Raw genomic sequence first — 22,675 nt, 5'->3', positions numbered from 1 at the left:
TCTGTGTGCATTTGTGTGGATATGTGTGCGTGCGTGCATATGATTGTGTGTAAGCCTGCATGTGTGTGTTTGTGTGGGTATGTGTATGTGTGCATGTGAGTGTGTGTAAATTTGCGTGTGTGTGTGTCGGAGAAATTGAGCCCAATGGATCAGAGACCGCAGACGAGGATCGTGATGAAATTGACAAGCAGTTTAATTAAACATAGCAATATGGTGAAAGAGAAATTGACCCGGCTGACACAGAACTGATTCTCTACAAAGATGGCCAGAATGCTCTTCCTAGAACAGAAGGTGCAGGCATGCTTTGTACGGGGACAACACAAAGATGCTAATTGTAAAGCAGTTACAATACAATGGTGAAAACTGCAACGCGATTAAAACAAGAATAAACTGAATGGAAGTTAATCAAGCAACAAGCAGTAGCTTCATTTGTAATTGACACAGGAGATTCCAGCCATCTCTGTGAGTGGGTGAGAATGTCTTCTAGAGGATTCTTCGTTGTATTTCCCGTCCGCAGAAATATGTGTAAATGTCCCTTCTCCTGGCATCCAGGTCTGTACATTGTGTCCCTCCTTGGAGCAAAGTCTTCTGGGGTCTCAGTCTGCCTGCTTGTTTATGTGGTTTTGGTTTTAATGGGAAAAGGAGTCTGCCCTTAGGGTGCTGGGACTGCAGTGCTAATCTGGGCTGGGAGCTGATTGTGAAAGCTGTTCTAGGAAGTGAGATCTCGGGTCGGGAGGTAGCTTGGCCATGTCTGGTTTCTATGTTAGCCTGTTTGGCCAAGACTGGGGCACTCTGGGTAGTTTCTGTATGTGTTGGGATGCTTGATTTCTGTGTTTTGCAGGCCAGTGTCTAAATATTCTACATAATATTTTTTATGTGGCCATGCTGTGGGTGAGCAGGGTGGCAGATCTTTTTCTCACGGAGTGCATGTGTGAATGTGTGTCTGCCAGTGTTTGCATGTGAGTATGTGTGTCTGTGTGGGTGTGACTATGTGTAAGTCTGTGTATGTGTGCTTGTGTGGATATGTGTGTGTGTGCATGCATGTGAGTGCAATTAAGTTTCTGTGTGTGTGTGTTTGTGTGGGAATGTGTGTATGCATGCATGTGAGTGTGTGTGATTGGATATTTGTGTATGTACAACTGTGTGTTTGAGTTTGTGCAGGTATGAGTGAGTATGTGCATGCATGTCATAAAGATGTATAGCATGGAAACAGACCCTTTGGTCCAACCCGTCCATGCCGACCAGATATCCCAACCCAATCGAGTCCCACTTGCCAGCACACGGCCCATATCCCTCCAAACCCTTCCTATTCATATACACATCCAAATGCCTCTTAAATGTTGTAATTTTACTATCCTCCACCACATCCTCTGGCAGCTCATTCCATACACGTACCACCCTCTGTGTGAAATAGCTGTCCCTTAGGTCTCTTTTATATCTTTCCCCTCTCACCGTAAACCTATGCCCTCTAGTTCTGGACTCCTCGACCCCAGGGAAAAAACTTTATCTATTTATCCTATCCATGCCCCTCATAATTTTGTAAACCTCTGTAAGGTCACCCCTCAGCCTCCGACGCTCCAGGGAAAACAGACCCCCAGCCTGTTCAGCCTCTCCCTGTAGCCCAGATCCTCCAACCCTGACAACATCCTTGTAAATCTTTTCTGAATCCCTTTTAAGTTTCATAACATCTTTCCAATAGGAAGGAGACCAAAATTGCACACAATATTCCAACAGTGGCCTAACCAATGTCCTGTACAGCCGCAACATGACCTCACCAACTCCTGTACTCAGTACTCTGACCAATAAAGGAAAGCATACCAAATGCCTTCTTCACTATCCTATCTACCTGCGACTCCACTTTCAAGGAGCTATGAACTTGCACTCCAAGGTCTCTTTGTTCAGCAACACTCCCTAGGACCTTACCATTAAGTGTATAAGTCCTGCTAAGATTTGCTTTCCCAAAATGCAGCACCTCGCATTTATCTGAATTAAACGCCATCTACCACTTCTCAGCCCATTGGCCCATCTGGTCCAGATCCTGTTGTAATCTGAGGTAACCCTCTTCGCTGTCCACTACACCTCCAATTTTTGTGTCATCTGCAAACTTACTAACTGTACCACTTATGCTCACATCCAAATCATTTATGTAAATGACAAAAAGTAGAGGACCCAGCACCAATCCTTGTGGCACTCCACTGGTCCACAGGCCTCCAGTCTGAAAAACAACCCTCCACCACCACCTTCTGTCTTCTACCTTTGAGCCAGTTCTGTATCCAATTGACTAGTTCTCCCTGTGTTCCATGAGATCTAACCTTGCTAATCAGTCTCCCATGGGGAACTTTGTCGAACGCCTTACTGAAGTCCATATAGATCACATCTACTGCTCTGCCCTCATCAATCTTCTTTGTTACTTCTTCAAAAGACTAAATCAAGTTGTGAGACATGATTTCCCATGTACAAAGCCATGTTGACTATCCCAAATCAGTCCTTGCCTTTCCAAATACATGTACATCCTGTCCCTCAGGATTCCCTCCAACAACTTGCCCACCACTGAAGTCAGGCTCACCGGTCTATAGTTCCCTGGCTTGTCTTTACCACCCTTCTTAAACAGTGGCACCACGTTTGCCAACCTCCAGTCTTCCGGCACCTCACCTGTGACTATCAATGATACAAATATCTCAGCAAGAGACCCAGTAATCACTTCTCTAGCTTCCCACAGAGATCTCGGGTACACCTGATCATGTCCTGGGGATTGATCCACTTTTAACCGTTTCAAGACATCCAGCACTTCCTCCTCTGTAATCTGGACATTTTGCAAAACATCACCATCTATTTCCCTACAGTCTATAACTTCCATATCCTTTTATGCGTGTCTCTTTGTGGGGTCCATGGAACATTCCTTGTTCCAATCGTATTCCAGCCCCCACCCACAACACTTTCTCTGGTATATCGATGATATTATTGGCACTGCTTCCTTCTCATGTCCAGAATCGGAAAGGTTTATTTCCACCTGGCTCTCACCTTCGCCTAATCCAATGGGATTCCTCCCATGGCAAAAGTGAGGACTGCAGATGTTAGAAATCAGAGTCTAGATCTGATTGGTGCTGGAAAAGCACAGCAGGTCAGGAAGCATTCGAGAAGCAGGAAAATCGATGTCTCGGGCAAAAGCCTTTGTCTCCCATCGCCAATTCAATGTTTCTGTTGCTATTTCTGGGGATAGGCTGACCACCAGTACTCACTACAAACTCACTGACACCCACAGTTATCGTGACTATACATTCTCACACCCTACTTCCTATAAAAACTCTATTATCCCAGTTCCTCCATCTCCACCATACACGTTCAGATAATGCCAACTTTGACAAGGTGGGTTCCAAAATGTCCACTTGCTTCCTCAACTGAAGAATCCTCAGCACCATTGTTGACACAGCCCTTAGCTGAGTCTGACTGATCTCCTGCCCTTCAGTCCTAACTCCCTGTCTTCCCTTCCAATGGAGCAATAGGGTCTCCCTTATCCTCGCCTACCAACCCACCAGCATCCATGTCCAGAGGATCATTGACCACCATTTCTGTCACTTCCAAGGAGGCCACCGCCAGACACATGTTCCCCTCCCCTCCTTGTTGGAATTGGTGAGTTGGACCACATTCAAGAATTCAGCAAACATCCTAGACAAGAATGACACTACCATCATAGACTTCATTAGCAAGTGTGTCAAGGACTGCGTGCTAAAGAAGTCAATCCGTTTGTTCCCCACACAGAAACCTTGGATGAAGCAGGAAATCCATTGCCTACTAAAGACCAGATGTGCACCATTCCAATCAGATGACCCAGAGCTTTCCAGTAAATCCAGATATGACCTCCACAAGGCCATTAGAAATTCTAAGAGGCAATACTGGACCAAGTTAGAGTCCCAAACTAACCACACAGGCACCTGTCACCTCTGGCAAGGCCTACATGACATAACGGGATACAAAATGAAACAGAGCAAAATAGTAATCAAAAACACAACCCTCCCTGAAGGACTCAACACTTTTTATTTTCAGTTCGATCAGAATGTAAGTGGTGTGTCATCACCTTCCCCGAGAGCCCCAGATGTACTTGCTCCCTCAGTCACTGCTTCAGATATCAGATAAGTATTTGCTGACATCTTTAGTCTCTCTTTCCTACAATCTGAAAACCACCATCATACCAGTTGCAAAGAAAACTCATACAGCGTGCATCAATGACTACCGCCCAGTAGCTCTGACCTCAATAATTATGAAGTGCTTTGGGAGATTAGTCATGGTCCACATCAATTATAGCCTCCCAGCCTGCCTTGATTCCCTGCAATTTGCCTCCCGCTGAAACAGGTCTACAGCAAACGCCATTTCCGTAGCCCTTAACTCATCCCTGGAACATCTGGATTATACAATACCTACGTCAGGCTTCTACATTATTAACTATAGCCCCATCTTCAACACTATGATCCCAAACAATCTAACCTCAAAACTCAAGGTTTGTGTAAAGATTTGTAGCTCGGTGCTGGTTGTCATAGTTGTGGGTATGTTCGCCGATCTGGGCAGCCGATTCGCAGACGCCTCACCCCCTGTCCAGGTGACTTCCCCAGCAATCCGAGCCTCGCGTGAAGCATCGCTGCACTGTGTCCGTGTGTAAGCCTGTTTGTGTGTGTTTGTGTAGATACGTGTGTGTGCATGCATGTGTGTGTGTGCATGTGAGTGTATGTGTGTTTGTGTGGGTATGTGTGTGTGTGCATGTGAGTATGTGTGTCTGTGTGACTGTAGGTGAACGTGTGTAATTCTGTGTATGTGTGTTTGTGTGGGTATGTGTAAGTGTGCATGCATGTGAGTGTGTGTCTGTGTTTGTGTGTGGTCGCGTGAGTATGTGTGCATGTATGTGATTGTGTTTGTGTGTGTTTGGATATTTGTGAGGTGTGTGCATGTGAGTATGTCTGTGTGTGTGCATGTATTTGTGTGGATATGTGTGTGTGTGCATGTGAATGTGTGTAAGTCTGTTTGTATGTGTGTGTGTTTGTGTGGTTATGTGCATGCGAGTATTTGTGTCTGTGTGTGTTTGTGTGGGTGTATGTGAGCATGTTTAAGTTTCTGTGTTTTTGTGTATGCGTGCATGAGTGTGTGTAAATCTGTTTGCGTGGGTATTTGTATGCATGCATGTGAGTGTGTGTGGGTGTGCATGTGAGTATGTGTGTCTGTTTTGGTGGGTGCATGTGTGTGTAAGTCTGTGTGTGTTTGTGTGGGTATCTGTGTATGTGCATGTGAGTCTGTGTATGTCTGTATGTATGTTGTGTGGGCATGTGTATGTATGCATATGAGTGTGTGTGCGTGTGTGTGTGTGCATGGGTATATGTGTGTGTGGGTATATATGTATGTGTGAATGTGAGTGTGTAAATCTTTGTGTTTGTGTGGGTATATGTGTGTGTGCATGAATGTGTGCATGTGCAAGTCTGTGTGTGTGTGTTTGTATGGTTATGTGTGCGCGTGCATGTGAGCGAGTTTAATCCTGTGTGTGTTTGTGTGGGTGTGTGTGTGTTTGTCTGGTTATTTGTGTGTGCACATATATGTGAGTATGTATGTCTGTGTGGGTGTGTGCATGTGGGTGTGTGTATGCTTTGTGTGTCTCTATGTGCGCGTGTGCATGTGAACAAAGGACAAAGAAAATTTACAGCCCAGGAACAGGCCATTCAGCCCTCCAAGCCTGAGCTGATCCAAATCCACCGTCTAAACTTAGCGCCCAATTCCTAAGGACCTCTATCCAGCTGCTCCCCACCTACTCATGCATCTGTCCAGGCGCATCTTAAATGAATCTACCGTGCCTGCCTCTACTACCTCTGCTGGCAATGCGTCCCAGACATCCACCACCCTCTGTGTAAAGTACTTTCTGCGTGTATCCCCCTTAAACTTTTCATCTCTCACCTTGAACGCGTGGCCTCTCATCATTGAATCCCTCACCCTGGGAAAAAGCTTATCTCTATCCACTGAGTCTATATCCTTCATGATTTTGTAGACCTCAATCAGGTCCCCCCTCAATCTCCTTTTCTCTAATGAAAACAATCCTAACCTACTCAACCTCTCTTCATAGCTAGCTCCTTTCATACCAGGCAACATCCTCGTAAACCTTCTCTGCACCTTCTCCAAAGCATCCACATCCTTTTGGTAATGTTGCAACTAGAATTGTACACAGTATTCTAAATGCGGCCGAATCAAAGTCTCGTACAATTTTAACATGACCTGCCAGCTCTTATACTCAATACCCCGTCTGATGAAGGCAAGTATACCTTGTGTGTGTGTATAAGTCTTGTGAGTATGTATGTGTTCGTGTGGGTATGTGTGTGTGTGTGTGTGTGTGTGCGTGCATGTGAATGTGTGTAAGCCTGTAAGTGTGTTTTCATATGAGAATGAGTGTGTGTGCGTGTATGTGTGAGAGTTGAGTGTGTGTGTGTTGTGTGTGTGTGTGTGCGTGTTGTGTGAGTGTGTGTGTTGTGTGAGTGTGTGTACCTATCAGGGTACAGGACCAGGAGAAACTGTCCAGTTCACCATTTTTTAAAGAGCCCAGAATGAAAAACCTCACATGAAAGAGAACCCCACCCCTCATCCGTGAAACTGAGGCAGCCCAGTGTGCCAGGCTCCCACAGTCATTCCTTGCACTGGGAATGGACAAGCACCAAGTCAGGCTTGTTAAGAGCCTTATTAAAGCTGTGTGATTGGGAACAGACTGGAAGGCTCCATTTGGCATCTAGTTTCCTAATGTGATGTTTAACAGCCCTGAAGTGGACATCCAGTACCAACAGTCTAGATAGGGCTACCCCATTCCTAACCCCTCACCAGGGTTGGGTGGAACCAAAGACTTCCCTGTCAAAAGGTGGTTTTCCCCTGGGAATAGGGTGGAAAACAATCCTGGCTCCAATACTGCTAGTTACTTTATTCATAAGATATTCAGGCAGAAACCTTTTGACATTACGAGAATTGGAAGGAGTCTGATTTTTAAGCGTCATGCTTGCCAAATATATGCCAAGAGACAAAAATAAAACTTCAGATGCTAGATTCCAAGGTAAACAAGCAGGAGGCTGGACGAACACAGCAAGGCAGGCAGCATCGGGAAGTGGTGAAGTCAATGTTTCGAATGTAACCCTTCTTCAGCACTGGGGGTTGGTGTAAGAGGAGCTGTGGACAGATATTGGAGGGGGAGGGGGAGGGTAAAGGGTGGCGAAAGGGGTGGGGAGGTGAGGTGGTGATAGGTGAACACAGATTCAAACCCAGATACATAATCCACTGCAAGACGTTACAAATTACAAATATTGCAATCAGTATGCAGTTCTCTCTCTGACATTTTCAGTCTGAGGTGCCTCAATACATTTCCACGTTTTGCGCTACAACAGACATTCTCTGAGACACATTGCCTGATGTCTACTTCCACCCTTGAAGTCAAATTTCAGTCCTAAAGGTGAGTATTCAAAGCACAGTTATCCTAGTATCTGCATAGTTCTTGTCATGATTGTGACTTCTGGAAGTTGTGTGGTCAAGACAGGATAGGGGAGTGCGGTTGAGATCTGGCTCTTGCTGTGGACAGACCCCTGGACCATGAAGGTCACCACAACAGAGTATTGATAATGAAGATTATGGAATATGGGGGCATTCTGAAAGACGGAGGGAAGGAATGAAAAGGAAGCAAGTTTTGTCACACAAAGATAGAAGTTGCTGGAGAAACTCTGCAGGTCTGGCAGCACCTGTGAAGAGAAAGCAGAATGATACTATTTATTTTGTATTTGTTTAAGTCTTTTCATAACAGGCTGTCCCAAAAGCACTTCACATAACCCATACTGTTAACTTGACCACAACACCATCTGCAAGTAATCACATATTTATGTATCCAAAGCAAATTGCCCCACACACCAGTGCAACTGAGTAAATGTAATCAGCTGGATGCTGAATTAACTTAAAGTAACATACACTCCCTTGTGATGGGTAGGTCAGTCATTTTGTTAGAAAATTTTACATCTTCCCAATAGATGTCTTGGCTGAAATCAAAGCCCGCACAGGACTATCACACTATTAAATGATTCATTCAATTGAACAGGCAATTTTTGTCAGTCAATCTTTCCATCTAGTGGAAAACATGGCAGAAACTGGAGTTAACCCTGAATTTAGCGTGTGCTCCAAATTTCATGATGGTTTTTCTGCATTAGTTGCTTGGAAGTGATACAACAATGGTATTTTTAAAACTGAGTCAAAAATGTAATATCTGAAGAGAACTGCAAATTCCAAAGATAATGGAAAATAAAATAGGAAATCATTACTGGATTTTACTCTCGCTCATAAACACACCAATGAAAGGGCATTTTCCAGAATCTCACAAAGTAAAGGTTGTTTATTGAATGGTCCCATTCTCTCAAGTACAATGTCATTAAAAATTTTAAAAATAGGATACGCAACTGTTTAATTATCATTAGCATCTTTGTTTAGTGTGACTAGTTTTACTTTAGGATTACAAATATAAACACAGACAGTCAAAGACGTGACTCATCAATGAGCTATGTGCAGCCAAGCTTCCAAACTTATGGGCCCTATGCTAAATCCAAACAGGGATTATGTAATCAACAGTTATCTCCATAACATTGCCAGACCTTAGTTATTGTAGTAACTCAGTTTGTTTTATGTAGGTGCTGTCAGCAGTCACTATGTTTCATTTTGCCAGGAGAATGTATAAACAAAATATTTAACCAAACTGTCCGACGTGTTAGGACACACCTCCATGACTATCACATCCTGAGGTGATACTCAAACCTTTTTGAATATGAATGATTTTATTGCCGTGTGTATTTTACACTGAGAAACCAGTTAAATATAGTGACAAGCTTTTTCACTGTTGTCATGTTCGGGTGAGATTTTGTGAAGTTTAAGAATAAAAAAAAAAACCAGAAGGATAAAGCTTAAAGAGAGTCCATCAGTCCTGAGCTAGCTCACTATAGGGTGGCATGGTGGCTCAGTGGTTAGCACTGCTGCCCCACAGCGCCAGGGACCCGGGTTCAGTTCCCACCTTGGGCGACTATCTGTGTGGAGTTTGCATGTTCTCCGTGGGTTTCCTCCCACAATCTAAAGATTGCAGGGTAGGTGTTAGGTATATTGGTAAGGGGTAAATGTAGTGGAATATGCCTGGGTTGGTTACTCTTCAGAGGGTCGGTGTCACTTGTTGGGCCGAAGGGCCTGTTTCCACACTGTATCTCATCTAATCATCAACGACTGCTGCACCATCATCCCTCACTGCCATCTACACTGGACACAACCAACATTGAAGTCTCTGATTGTCAGGTGCCACCTTTTGCTGATTCTCGTCCAGTTCGCCACCATTCGTGTGGGACCCACTAACTTCTGAGGCTCATCACTCACTGCTGGACCCACCTCATCAATGTCGCCATGATACCCTTCCACCACTACTTCACCGCCAGCGCGGGACACAACCGATGACAAAGTCGCCAATCCTCAGGTGCCATCTTTACTGCTGGGCCCACCTTGGCAATGTCACCTCCGTCAAAGCAGCAGCTGATGCCAAGTCCCAAGCTTGCTTCGAAAAGCCAGACATAGGGACGTTACCAATGCCACAAGATCCCAGCATTATTATCACACAGTGTGATACAACCAGAGATACCTTCATCACCTGTTTTACAGGCTTACCTGAACATTGTAGAATTAAACAGGGAAGATTACAAGATGGCGAGCAATTTGAAAGCATTTGCTGAAGAAGGGTTTTTGCCCGAAACATCAATTTTCCTGCTCCTCGGATGCTGCCTGACCTGCTGTGCTTTTCCAGCATAACACTCTTGACTGAAAGTATTTGGACCTATCCTGCAATCAGTAAGCAGCACGTTTTAAACAGTCACAAAACTAATGCAAGTGAGGAAAGCTTTTAAACCATTTCAACTCTGCTGTGGAGAACGTCCCCAAATGAAATCCCCAACATTGAGCTGTTGCAATGCGCCTTAGGTGACTCCTCTTTCACTCCATCTGGGAATACTACTGTGTACGGAGACACCAGTGCTTCTTTATCTTGGCTTCCTGTTTGAAAGCCTATTTTATTCAAAAGAAACTAAATTCCCTTTTGAAATGCTAAGTATGTTGGTCCAGAGTATGTGTTGAATAAGCAGCGGGCAGGTGGGACTGGTTCAGTTTGGAGTTATTTTCAGCATGGACTGGCTGAACCAAAGGGCCTGTTGTCATGTTGTACGACTCTATGACTCCAAGGGCACTGAACTGTGATCCAGAAAATCTTGCTTAGAGATCTTGTGATGTCTGTGCTGAAAACATTACTTTTTTTTCCCCCCAAAGAGGTGGATTGCAGAATCCGTTAATATACATTCCCAATGTGGAACTGCACCGGAAATCACTACACACCATCCAATCAGCCAATCAGATTAAACATTTTCACAGACAGCTAAAAAGGCAATAGGTAACTGTAATGAGGTCAGGAGTTGAGTGGCCCTGGTGGAATTGAAAATGGATGTCGCTGAGCAGGTTATTGCTGAGCAGGTCCTGCTTGACTTTGTTGATGATCGAGAGCAGATTGATGAAACAGTAATTGCACAGGTTGGATTTGACCTACTCTTTGTGTACAGGACATACCTGGACAATTTTCCACATACCAGTGTTGCAACTGTACTGGAAGAGCTTGGCTAGAGGAGTGGCAAATCCTGGAGCACAGATCTTTAATACTATTGCCAGAAAGTTGTCAGGGCCCATAGCCTTTGCAGTATCCAGTGCTTCCAGTCGTTTCTTGATATCACGTGGAGTGAATCAAATTTGCTGAAAATTGACATCTATAATGCTCGGGACCACTGGAGGAGGCCAAGATTGATTATCCACTCTGCACTTCTGGCTGAAGATTGCTGCAAATGCTTCAGTCTTATCTTTTGCACTGATATACTGGGCTCTTCCATCATTGAGAATGGGGATATTTCTGGAGCCTCCTCACCCAGTGAATTGTTTAATCATCCACCACCATTCATGTCTGATTGTGGCAGGACTGCATAGCTTAGGTCTGACCCATTGCTTAGCTCTGTCTATCACTTGCTGCTTATCCTGTTAGCCACACAAGTGCAGGTGTCCCGGAGATGTTCCCTAAAGCGCTCTGCTAGGAGGCACCCAGTCTCCCCAATGTAGAGGAGACCGCATCGGGAGCAACGGATGCAATAAATGATATTAGTGGATGTGCAGGTAAAACTTTGATGGATGTGGATAGCTCCTTTAGGGCCTTGGATAGAGGTGAGGGAGGAGGTGTGCGCGGTGGCAGGGGAAAGTGCCAGGATGGGAGGGTGGGTTGTAGGGGGGCATGGACCTGACCAGGTAGTCACGGAGGGAACGGTCTTTGTGGAAGGCGGAAAGGGGTGGGGAGGGAAATATATTCCTGGTGGTGGGGTCTGTTTGGAGGTGGCGGAAATGTCGGCGGATGATTTGGTTTATGCGAAGGTTTGTAGGGTGGAAGGTGAGCACCAGGGGCGTTCTGTCCTTGTTGCGGTTGGAGGGGTGGGGTCTGAGGGCGGAGGTACGGAATGTGGACGAGATGCGTTGGAGGGCATCTTTAACCACGTGGGAAGGGAAATTGTGGTCTCTAAAGAAGGAGGTCATCTGGTGTGTTCTGTGGGAGCAGATACAGCGGAGGCAGAGGAATTGGGAATACAGGATGGCATTTTTGCAAGAGGTAGGGTGGGAAGAGGTGTAATCCAGGTAGCTGTGGGAGTCGGTGGGTTTGTAAAAAATGTCAGAACTGGGCAGTGCGGGGTTCCCGGACTTTGAGGTTGGAAGCTGTGGGTGGGAGATCTCCTGAGGTGATGAGGTTCTGTATGGTCTGAGAGATGATGGTTTGGTGATGGGGGGTGGGGTCATGGTCGAGGGGGCGGTAGGAAGAGATGTCCTTGAGTTGGCGTTTGGCTTCAGCGGTGTAGAGGTCAGTGCGCCAGACTACCACTGCGCCCCCTTTATCCGCTGGCTTGATGGTGTGGTTGGGATTGGAGCAGAGGGATTGGAGGGCTGCGCGTTGTGAGGGTGAGAGGTTGGAGTGGGGGTGGGGGGTAGACAGGTTGAGGCGGTTAATGTCCCAGCAGCAGTTGGAAATGAAGAGGTCGAGGGCAGGTAATAGGCCAGCGCGGGGGTGCCCAGGTGGATGCAGTGTGTTGGAGGTGGGCGAAGGGCTCCTCTGAAAGTAGGCGGGAATCCTGATTGTGAAAGTAAGCTCGGAGGCGGAGGTGACGGAAGAATTGTTTGACGCACGGCGTGTATTAAATTCATTGATGCGTGGGCGGAGGGGGATGAAGGTGAGTCCTTTGCTGAGGACTGATCGTTCGTCCTCAGTGAGGGAGAGGGGTCCAGAGTCAATGTTGAGGACTCACAGGGCAGCTCCTTGCTGACTGTGCCACTACCTCTGCCAAGTGTGTCTTGTCACTGGGAAAGGACATATCCAGGGATAGTGATACTGGTGTTTGGGACATGGTCTGTAAAGTATGATTCCGTGAGTATGGTTATGTCAGGCTGTTGCTTGACTAGTCTGTGAGACAGCTCTCTCAATTTTGACACTAGCCCCCAGATGTTAGTCAGGAGGACGTTGCAGGATCAGCAGGGTTGTTTCTGCTGGTGTATGTTCTGGTGCCTAGGTCACTGCCTGGTGATCTGTATAGCTTCATTTCTTTATTGAGACTTCATAGTGATTGATACAACTGAATGGCTTGCTATGCTATTTCAGAGGGCATGGTGAAAGTCACTTCCCTGGATGTATTCCCACTAATATCCTCCCTAAATACAGCTGTAAGGCTATCCCTTATCAAAAACGCCATCCCCTTCCCCTCTTGCCTCCCTTTCTATCCTTCCTATAACATTTGTGTCCTATCCATCCCTGAGCCACGTTTCTGTACTTGCTACCTTGGTTACCCACTACTGTTGTCATCTCAAATATCCATATTGAAGTGAATTATAATTTTGGAAAGTTTTCTTACTGGAAAAGAAATTTTAAATATGCAAGGAAGTGGAATTAATTTGCAGTTCACGCAAGAGAAAAAATGTGAAAACTGCCTCTGAGTAGCCTCAACTCAGGGAAGCATAGGCGAACTGTGGCTTTTCTTGTTGTTGTATGCCTGTCTTTGCTTTCAGATGGCTAGATTTAATGTGGTCCATTTTGGATTTATGTTCAGGAAAATTGAGCTGAATGGGAATCTGACCACCTCCCTTATACTTTGTTTCTGCCATTGGTTACTTCACTGTTGATCTGTTGCAGTCAGTACATTAGGTGTAGCTAATTCTTTAATAAAGAAACTGACTTGACATTGGTGGTGGGCAAGTTGTTGGAGGGAATTCTGAGGGACAAGATTTACATGTAGTTGGAAAGCCAAGGACTCATTAGGGATAGCCAACATGCTTTTGTGCATGGGAATTGTGTGACATGAACTTGGTTGAGTTTTTTGAACAAGTAACAGAGGATTGATGAGGGCAGAGCAATGGAAGTGATCTATATGGACTTCAGTAAGGCGTCCGACAATGTTCCTCATGGTAGGCTGGTTTGCAGGGTTAGAAAACATGGAATACAAGGAGAACTAGCTATTTGGATACAGAACTGGCTCAATGGTGGTGGTGGAGGGTTGCTTTTCAGACTGGAGGCCTGTGACGAGAGGTATGCCACAAGGATTGGGACTGGGTCGGCTGCTTTTCACCATTTATATAAATGATTTGGATGTGAACATAGGAGATCTGGTTAGTAAGTTTGCAGATGACGCAAAAATTAGAGGAGTAATGAACAGCAAAGAAGATTATCTCAGAGTATGAAGGGATCTTGTTCAGATGGGCCAATGGACCGGGCAGTGATAGGTAGAGATTAATTTCGATAAACGTGAGGTACTGCATTTTGGAAAGGCAAATCAGAGCAGGACTTATACATTTAGTGGTCAGGTCCTGAGAAGTGTTGCTGAATGAAGAGACCTTGGAGTGCAGGTTCATTGTTCCTTGAAAGTGGAGAGGCAGGTAGATAGGATAGTGAAGAAGATGTTTGGTATACTTGCCTTCTTTGGTCAGTGCATCGAGTATAGAAGTTGGAACATCATGTTGTGGCAGTACTGGACTTTGGTTAGGCCACTTTTGAAATACTCTGTGCAATTCTGGCCTCCCTGCTGTAGGAAGGAAGTTGTGAAACTTGAAAGGGTTCAGAAAATATTTACAAGGATGTTGCCAGAGGTGGAGGGTTTGAGCTATAGGGAGAGGCTCAATAGGCTGGGGCTATTTTCCCTGGAGCATGAGAGGCTAAGGGGTGATGTTATAGAGTTTTATAAAATCATGAGGGGCATGGATAGGGTGAATAGACAAGGTCTTTTCCCTGGGGTGGGGGAGTCGAAAACTAGAGGGCATAGGTTTAAGGAGAAAGGGGAAAGTTTTAAAAGGGACCATAAGGAGCAACGTTTTCACTCAGAGGGCGATGTGTTTATGGATTGAGCTGTTGGAGAAAGTGGTGGAAGCTGGTACAATGCCAACTTCTAAAATGGGTATATGAATAGGACAGGTTTAGAAGGATATGGTCCAAATGCTGGCAAATGGGACTAGATTTACCTAGGATATCTGGTCGTCATGGGTGGGTTGGAGCGAAGGGTCCGTTTCAGTGCTGTATATCTCAATGACTCTATGACTCTATGTCGTTCAATGGTAAAAAATGAGATTCATCCATTTCTGCCTTCTTGACCTCTTTTCCTGTCTGACACATAATCACACCTCCTGCCCTGGACCACTGCTTTTATTCTAACAATGGTACCTAAGGGATGTGACTGCCATCTTGATAAAAGTTTCCAGACAACATTCCCCATCCCCGATATGCCATAACATCTGTTTGCCCTGAATTACCATGACATCCAGGAATTCCCATATGTCATGTGTTGCAGCCTCTACACATCAGCGGCCTTGTCATCTTTCTGATTGAGTTTATTTTTTCTTAATTAATTCATAATTGCCTCTTCACCAAAACCGCAGACTCACTGAATGCCCAGCTACAAGTTCTATGCATTCAAGCAGCACTCAGTATAGATTAAGTCGAGTTTATACAATGTGTGTCTTACCTCAGGATATTCCAAAATATGTTGCAATCAATTAATTACTTTCAAAGTGTAGACAGAAATATATGCATATCAAGTTTCCATAAGCAGAAATGTGATGTTGATCTGATAACCCGTTTAAATCTGTCAAAAACTAGTATAAGAATCAGGATTGCTAGTTTATTCACATGTTGAGGTTTATCTACAATTTGGCAATTGTATTAACATTATTGCTATTAATAATATTATTATTAATAATAATACGATTAATTAATTGACATTCACATTATTAGCATTTGACCCATATCTCTCTAAACCCTTCCTATTCATAAACCCATCCAGATACCTTTTAAATGTTATTGTGCCAGCCTCTACCACTTAATCTGCATCTCATAGCATTCACACACCACCTTCTGTGTGAAAATGTCACCCCTTATGCCCAATTTAAATCTTTCCCCTCTCACCTTAAACCTGTGACCTCTAGTTTTGGACTCCTCTACCCTGGGAAAAATACATTGGTTATTCAACCTATCCACCCCCCTCATGATTTTATAAACGTCTATGAAGTCATCCATAAGCCTCCAACGCTCCAATGTGTCAGAACTGGGACAGAAATGCTGGAAGAACCTAATTCCTGCGCTAGTGCAGGTCACGCTGGTGATGAGCAAGAGCCGTCCACCGTGGCAACAGCTTGTGTGCCCTGAAGGGAGCAGAGCTATTAATTGTCAGGGAAGCTCACTTCCTTAATGTTGCAGGCAACGATTAATGTGACAAACGGTTGCTTTCGTTAAAAAGCTGTGATAATTATTTGGATTCGAAAGCTGTTCTTTCAAATCCTGTCGAGTGTCCAGCTGAGCTGAAAATGGAAGCTGTAATAAAACATTCAATTTTGTGTAATTGAACCACTTGATGAAGAAGCAGCGCTCCGAAAGCTAGTGCTTCCAAATAAACCTGTTGGATTATAACCTGGTGTGTGATTTTTAACTATGTAATTTTAGCTCACTTCCTTTCCAATCTCTTTAATGCAGAGATTTAATAAAACACAATCTCAAAAAATCAACAGTGTACTGTACAACCAAAGTGGTATACAATAACAAAGATTGATGGAGGAGCTGCGTGTTAGTTGGCATGATGTCGTTCTCGTCTTGTGCAGTCCACCACTTTACCGTGTGCATTGCTGTGAAGGAATCATTTGCCTGTACCCAGAAAAATCGCAAAACGTTATTCCAACAGACCAGATTTTGTTTTACCTGTGCCACAGACCCTATGTATTTGCTGCATGTGTGTGATGTTGTCTATGGCTTTGTAGTGCCGGCTATAATTTACGTGGATCACTGGAATTGGTATGCAACCAGCATGAAACTAAAATGAACAGATCCTGTTTTACGCCAAGAACTGAGGAGGTACAGACAATCCAACTGGAAGGAACTTCCAGTCGAATTTCTCAGTTTTCCTCAAATTACAGTCAAACATTTGTGTCTTCTCCTCCTCTGTGCTATTTTAGTCTTGGTTCTGTTTCATTTTTGATCTCCTCTGCACTTGACATTTGTCATCCTTTGTCCTGCCACCCTTGTGTGACGCAGACAAAGGAACTCAGCTGAGCTGCCCCTTGGGCTCCTCAGTGGTCCCTTAAAGCTTGATCTGATCGACAAGAAGCGGATACACATTGTGATTCGGAAGTGTGTCACCCATTGCTCCAAAAGGCCCGAACAGAAGATTGGCTAACACGAGCAGTTAGAGGCTATAAGGAGGAGAACAAGATCCGCAGTGGTGACACGTAACCGACAAGGGTCAGGGTGACAAAAATGTATCTGGAGCTTGAGGAGCAGGGGTGCTTCTCCTTCCAGGTGTTTCAAACAATTTAAACCCCTCCCTCCCCCACCCTGACCCCAGTGTCTCCTGGTGCCATGTTATAAATGGACCTTGCCTTTAAGAGACTTCACACTTGAAGAACTCTCTCATTGTGGTATAATGTTGTGACTCAGTCTGCTTGTTAGTCTGCTGTGGGCTTGCAAGCTGCACACAAACAGAGTAGTTGGAACGTCTGCTTGGTAACATCTTCCGTGTATTAACTAAACTAATCCCACAGCGTTAATCGAATCTTGAGGAGCAATCAGGTTATTAGCCCATTATTAGTAGCATGGCCTGCCCTTGTCACCCCTTGTCACTTAACTGTGTGCATCAATTCTGTTTTACCGGCAACCTTCCTTTTACTAACTGCAGCTCGACCGCTAAATATCAGATGTACCTCACTTGGGTTTCCGAATCCAAGTACATGAATTATCCTTTGCTCAACCCACCACCCAACTCTGTGCCCATCAAAGGGTGTGCCATGATCTTCCAGGTCATGCTCTTCAACAACCACCTGGCTGGGTATGGAATCACCACGCACCTATTGCTACAACTCTAACAAAAGCTGGCAGTTTGCTTTTGTACCTCCCCAAGCCCCTGAAACCCTGCCTCAAATGGAACGTTCGCTAACTGGAAAATCTATAAGCTGAAACCCAGCAGACTGGATCACAATGTTCTAGTGGACTAATATGGTTTCCCTAGTCAACTCGTGGACCTCAGATGGTGCATTTTCATCGCAGTCATTTTGTCAGTGCAGAATTCTTTTTTCACAAGTACAGTACACCCTTGGCAAGATTTGGTGTTCAGCATCTTAGTGACCGAGCAACACATTAAATTCAATGTGCCTATTGTATGACACTCGTAGTCTGATAGCTATGTTCTAAATTTGGCCTGTCACAAAGGACGTTTGGGGCTTTGTGGTTTTCCAGTGATTGTTAATATTCAGAACCTGTCCACAGACTTTGCTGTGCATCTACATTTGTACAGTGTTAGTTACACTGTTTCTAAATCTGGAGGCTGATGTGAGCCTTTGCTTCTGATTAATTGCAGTAAATCAGAGCTGGGCTCTGTTCAGAATATGCAATTCCTTTTATCTGCCCAGAGTAGTTGACATCAATGGTAAATAAAGCTGGCAGATTGCTTTTGCTAACATGCTGAATTCTTTGTGACTTTTTCCTGCCAGTTTTTTAAATTTCTTTGCCCTACTTTTCCTTCTCCACATGCACTGAAGACATTGGTTCATGTTAGGGAGTCATTCCATGTGAGTCTGTGAAACCAAACCTTTCATAAAAATGGATTCCTGAAGAAGGGCTTAAGCCCGAAACGTTGATTCTCCTGTTCCTTGGATGCTGCCTGATCTGCTGCGCTTTTCCAGCAACACATTTTTCAGCTCTGATCTCCAGCATCTGCAGACCTCACTTTCTCCTTTCCTAAGAATGTCAATGCTTTGTGGTTGTGAAGGTTATTGTAGCTAAACTCACATCTATGACTTCCCAATGCACATTTGCATGGACTTTCCTATATAAGTTATTAGTTAGCTATCAGAAAATTGTTACAGCAAACAGCAGAGCCAATGAACCTATCATGCCTGTGCTATCTCTCTGTTGTCACTGATCACCCAGTGTTACTCCTTGGGGTTTCCATTGTAGCTATGTACGTTCTTCCCTTTTCAGATAATTCCAATTTCCTTTTGAAAGCCTTGATTGAAGCTGCCTCCATCGTACATTCAGGTGACTCCTTCCAGACTCTTAACAATTCACTACAGACAACAGATTTCCATTATTTCACCATTGCTCATTTTGCCAATTATCTCAAATCTTTGTCCTCTTGTCTCTGGTTCTCCCATCAATGGGACTGTTTTTTTTCTCCTATCCACTCTGTCCAGACCTTCCATGATTTTCGAACACCTCAATCAAGTCTCTTCATGAGCTTGTCCAAAGGAAACTCTCTCAATTTATCGATACTGAAGTTTGCCATTTTTTCAGAAGCTGGAAACTTGATTTCCAAATTTCTTTGCCTGGTACCTCACCTGATGCCTATAACACCACCCCAACCATTAACATGTGTAAGATGTGATAACTTGTGCCAGGAATTTTATTTCAATCTTTCATTATCAGTGTGACTCAGCACAACTTAACTTGAGTCATTGTCATTAAAGGAACTGACAATTTTATTTTATTGTGTGAATATTCAACATGTAACATAGAAGCATACTTTCTACTTCAAAATTGAATTTTCATGAACACTGCCTTTTGTGATGAAAGTATTATCTTCCTGTGCTGACTGGAATGAGATTTAACCATTTACTCAAATATGTTTTGGATATAAAGACAACCAAATAAGTCAATAACTCACACTATCACAGAATGGAGAGAGCTGCAGGTTGGGACATGCAACTGTGAGCAAATATTAATCTGCATGTGGCAAGGTCCCACAAACAGTGGAGTCATAGAGTCATAGAAATGTATAGCACGGAAACATATCCTTTGGTCCAATTCGTCCATGCTGACCAGGTATCCCAACCCATATCCCCCAAAATCCCTCCTAGTCATATACCCATCCAGATGCATTTTAAATGTTGCAATTGTACCAGCCTCCACCACTTACTCTGGCAGCTCATTCCATACACGCACCACCCTCTGTGTGCAAAGGTTGCCCCGTAGATCTCTTTTATATCTTTCCCTTCTCACCCTAAACCTATGCCCTCTAGTTCTGGACTCCCCGACCCCAGGGAATAGACTTTGTCTATTTATCCTATCCATGCCCCTCATAATTTTGTAAACCTCTATACGGTCACCCCTCAGCCTCTGACACTCCAGGGAAAACAGCCCCAGCCTTTTCCATCTCTCCTTGTAGCTCAAATCCTCCAATCCTGGCAACATCCTTGTTCTTTCAAGTTTCTTGATTCTTTCAAGTTTCATAACATCTTTCCAATAGGAAGGGGACCAGAATTGCACACAATATTCTAAAAGTGGTCTAACCAAAGTCCTGTACAGCTGCAACATGAACTCCCAACTCCTGTAGTCAGTACTCTGACCAATAAAGGACAGCATACCAAACGCCTTCTTCACTTTCCTATCTACGACTCTACTTTCAAAGGAACTAGGAACCTGCACTCCAAGGTCTCGTTGTTCAGCAACACTCCCCAGAACCTTACCATTAAGTGTATAAGTCCTGCTAAGATTTGCTTTCCCAAAACGCAGCACCTCACATTTATCTAAATTAAACTCCATCTGCCTTCCCTCAGTCCATCGGCCCATCTGATCAAGATCCCATTGAGATAACCTTCTTCCCTGTCCACTACACCTCCAATTTTGGTGTCATCTGCAAACTTACTAACTATACCTCTTATGATTTGGAGATGCCGGTGTTGGACTGGGGTGTACAAAGTTAAAAATCACACAACACCAGGTTATAGTCCAACAGGTTTAATTGGAAGCACACTAGCTTTCGGAGTGTCACTGATGGAGGAGCGTTGCTCCTCTCATGCTCAAATCCAAGTAATTTATATAGATGACGAAAATAGTGGACCCAGCACTGATCCTTATTTCCTAAGAGTAGGTCAAGTTTTGCACCTTCTCTAGTAGGTACATTCACATACTGAACCAAACAATTTCCTTGCACACACTTAACAAATTCCTCTCCACCTAAACCACCTAAACTATGGCAATGCCAGTCTATGATGAAGGGCTTCAGCCCAAAACGTCAATTTCCTGCTCCTTGGATCCTGCCTGACCTGCTGTGCTTTTCCAGCAACACGCTCTCAACTTTGATCTCCAGCGTCTGCAGACCTCACTGTCTCCCAGTTCCAGTCTATGTTTGGAAAGTTAAAATCCCCTATCATAACCCCCCTATTATTCTTACAGATAACTGAGATCTCCTCAAGATCTGTTTCTCAATTTCCCTCTGACTATTAGGGGGTCTATAATACAATCCCAATAAGGTGATCATCCCTTTCTTATTTCTCAGTTCTATCCAAATAACTTCCCTGGATGTATTTCGGGAATGTCCTCCCTCAGTCCAGCTGTAATGCTATCTCTTATCAAACATGCCACACCAGCTCCTCAGCCATGCATTCATCTTCTCTATCCTTCTTTTCCTATCCTCATTAACTCACAGCACAGGGAGTAATCCAGATATTGCTACTCTTGAGGACCTCCTTTTTAAATTCCTGCCTAACTCTCTATATTTTCCCTTCAGAATCTCATCCTTTTCCCTTCCTATGTCATCGGTTCCAATGTGTACAATGACCTCCTGCTGGTCCCTCTCCCTCTTGAGAAAATTCTGCATCCTCTCTGATACATCCTTGATCCTGGCACCAGGAAGGCAATACACCATTCTGATTGTTTGCTGCTGGCAAGAAATGTCTATCTGTGTCTCGAACTAGAAAGTTCCCTAACACGTTCAATCTCTTGGAACCCGACTTACTCCTCATTGCATTAGAGCTAGTCTGGAAACCTGAAACTTGGCTGTTCTTGCTACATTCCCCTGAGAATCCATTACCCCCTGCATTTTCAAAAACAGCATATTTGTTTGAAATGGGGATAGCCATAGAAGATTCCTGCACTGCCTGCCTACCTTTCTTACCTTTCCTGAAGTTAACCATTCTATGTGACTGTATCTGCAACTTTCTATAATTGCCATCCATCACACCCCCTTGCTCTTGTAAATTCCTCATTGCCTCTATCTGTCTCTCCAACTGATCCATTCGATCTGATAGGATTTGCAACCAACGGCATTTATTGCAGATATAATCCTCAACAGCACGTAAACTCTACCTAAACTCCCACATCTGGCAAGAAGAACATATCACTCTACTAAAGGCCATTTTTATTCCTCTATAAAACACTGCTCGAGGCTAGCTTAAGAGTTATGGCTTATATTTTTACATTTAATCAAGAGACATTTCTCAATGAAACATATAATCAAGAAAGAATCCACTTTACTCACTACTGCAGATTTACAGCAAGGCCACACTTAAATCTATTCATTTATCTGTTTCTGTGCTGTGACCTCTCCCAAACAGGTTCCTCCAAGATCAGTTGTGAATTTCACTATTTGTTAATTTTCCCAGACTCACTGCGATGTCCCGTCATACATGAATTTAAACAGCAAAGGCAGCAACTGCGCAGGTTCACTGCTGTGTCAGTTAGCAGTGTGGGTTTCTTTCTCTCTCTCTGTCCTGCATTGACCTCACCATGTGCTTCCTTTGTCTATTCCCTCTCCCTTTTAAAAATGCTGTTGTTTTGACATTTTTTACACCAAATGTTCGAAAGCAATCAACAGCATATAAAACAATAATTGCTGCTCCTGGAATTCGAGGAAAACTCCTCCAACACCTAAAATACCCCAAAAAAGGAGTAGCCTGTTACAGCCAGAAATGTTTCCCGTCCTCCATCTTGAATTACCCAGATATGAGAGAAATAGTCAAATAAATCTGTTTCTGATGATAGTTTAGGGTTGTTGTTGGCATAAGAATTAGCTAATAATTTAAATTTTTGAGGATCTCACAATTTCTAATACTTGTACAAATATTGTTAAAACTGAGGCTGGTTGAATGTTCATGGGTCTCAGTATAAAATAAACAGACCTTTTTTTTATAGTTGCCAAGCAGGCGAATGGGTTCTAAGCAACAATATCTATCAACTGGGTTTCTTAATAAACACAATTATCTTTGTATTATCAAAATAAAACTTAATTATTGCACCTTTACTGATTGACATACACAGTCAGTAGTACAGAAACACAAATATTTA

The sequence above is a fragment of the Chiloscyllium plagiosum genome, unplaced genomic scaffold, assembly GCF_037043375.1.
Source record: "Chiloscyllium plagiosum isolate Xiang-an unplaced genomic scaffold, Cpla_swu_hap1 HiC_scaffold_29, whole genome shotgun sequence".
NCBI lineage: Eukaryota > Metazoa > Chordata > Chondrichthyes > Orectolobiformes > Hemiscylliidae > Chiloscyllium > Chiloscyllium plagiosum.
Note: the sequence above shows the minus strand (reverse complement) of the source record.